Here is a 2,339-nt window from a genome sequence, read left to right as displayed (position 1 = left end):
CCATGTTACCATAAATTAGTCTTTAGTTAAATGACACATCAGCATGCTCCTGAGCTTTCTTCAGTGCTTCTGAGACATGATTTGTACCAGCAGTTGATGAAGGAATTTTCATATCTACCTTCTTGGCACTTGAGCTCTTGAATTTTTCCTCTGTGTGACGAGCTCCAATAGTAATGCTGCTGTGATACACAGGTAGAGAATGAGAGCTGGTGGGCATTTTATTTCCTTGCCCTTCAAAAGATTTGGGAACAGTATCAAATCCTCAAGATACATTTTAGTTTGATACAGCATAGCCCAAAGCTAGGAGAACTGCAGCCTCTTGAACATTACATGAGGCACATAGCATCTTCCAAAAGGAGATGCGAAGGCATGAATCCCAGCTCCTTAATCTGCATTTAATGTCTGACTTGTGACATTCCTGAAAGCTAAGTTTTCAGAAAGAGAATGGACCATAGCTGTACTGTGTTTTTAAGTCTGGTCCCTCCAGGACCAGCTTCTCTAGGAGCTTTAGGCATGTCTGTGCTTATCCCTCTGCTCACAATGTATTAGTCATTGCTGTGTTTTGGGCTGACTGAAGAATAGGCAATCTGATAGTGATCAGCATCCCCAAAACGCTTCTGGGGAGGCTGGGTTAGTGTTCAAACATACTGACATATAAGTAAGACTTTGTTTTGTGTGTGCATGTGTGTGCTTTGAAAAAATAGCAAAATGTTAAAAATGACATTTCTAAGGAAAATACTGGACAGCTTTTGCATTCTGCTACCTTTGTGCTCCCTGACCAAAAACTAGGAGGATGGAAAGCAACCGCACCTCCCTGGCTGACAACTATCTTGAGCTGTGTGTGCTTACAGAGAGGCACATGGTGCATCAGCTACATGGAGAATGGAGCGGAGGCATGAAGCATGCAGGTTTGGTAACACAGAATGGACACATGGCTCTTTTAGGAGTTAATAAAACTGGTAAATAGCATCTTGAGGCAATGGTAATTACATCAGAAGCAGAGAACTGTTATTGGCGGAGGTCGTGAGTGATGAGGACAAAACTGCATAAATATTAAAGTGTCCAAGGAATTTTTTTGAAAACATAGAACTTCTTAAATAAATGGGCATAAATACTGTGTCACTGCCTGGCAAAAAGAAGTGCCAAATGCAGGGTAAGCTTTATCTTGATGTTGGTTGTATCAACATACTTCAATGGTGAAATATGAGCTTTCCTTAAGAAGATAAAAGTGTGTCCACAAAAAACAACATCAAAATAAGCTATTTAAGTTTAGACAACTGCCAGACATTTTACATGGCTTGTTTAAAGGATGCTTTACAGGTCTAATTTGGAATGTGCAGCATGACTGTTGTTGGAAAGAGGATGTGATTTTTAATCGCAAATCTGGTTATCTTTAAATAGCTGCCCGAGTTGCTAACTTTTTTCACTGGTTAGGTCATCGAGCAGCAGCCATTTCCTAGCAATACATCAATATTATACAAGAGTGTTTTTGAAAGCACTTTAAAAACGTTTGATTTGGCTGCATCTCTTCTCTTGCTGCGGTTATACAGCTGCGTGGCGGATGCAGAAAGAATGGGGAGCTGGGCCTGTGAGCCATCGTCTCCCCAGCTGTGATGCTCAGGCATTTATCACTACACCACCTTCCCTGGTTTTGGTGGTTTCTTTTCACAAGCAGTCCACCTGAGTGTGGGTTGTTCTTGTTTAACAATTTATCAATAACAAAATCTTACAACTGATGTTTCTTAAATAAATTATATTCCTAGGTGTGCCTGCATTTCCAACCAGTTGCCCCAAACCTGCTGTCATAAAATTCACTGCTTTTCAAAAATATTGTATTATTTGACTTTATCTTGCTCGGGGTTTGGTGCTTCACGTGCAGATACTTAGCTTTTCCACGCTTCTTCACTGAAACCAGTCAGAGTAACAGAGAAAAAATCTCAGTTCCTCCTCACTGGCGTGTGCAAGATCAGGGAGAGAGGAAAAGCGGATAGCTGGCCGACTGGGACAGCGATCCCTCTTGGATGCTGGTGTCCTACTGGGTGCTCGTGAGGTCATTTTTTCCGGGTCATTTGCAAAGTTTCCCTGACAGGGTGTTGCAAATACCTGTGGCAGGACTGGTGCGCATCAAGCAGTAGATGCCGAGACAAACTGGTATGTATCTTTGGAGTTATGACCTAAACCGGAACATTTTAAATCTACAAACATTCGCAGCCCTGCACGGAGTACGTGCGCCGTGGTGCCAGGGCAGTAACAAAAAGCCGTGATGCTGGGCTCAATGGTCGCGCCTTCGCTCCATCCCAGGGCCGCCAGCACGGCTCCCGACAGCTAGCCCTCATCTG

This window comes from Haliaeetus leucocephalus, unplaced genomic scaffold, assembly GCF_000737465.1.
Source record: "Haliaeetus leucocephalus isolate CR32 unplaced genomic scaffold, Haliaeetus_leucocephalus-4.0 Scaffold234, whole genome shotgun sequence".
Taxonomy (NCBI): domain Eukaryota; kingdom Metazoa; phylum Chordata; class Aves; order Accipitriformes; family Accipitridae; genus Haliaeetus; species Haliaeetus leucocephalus.
The sequence above is the reverse complement of the archived record's forward strand: the minus strand, read 5'-3'. Positions refer to the sequence as shown.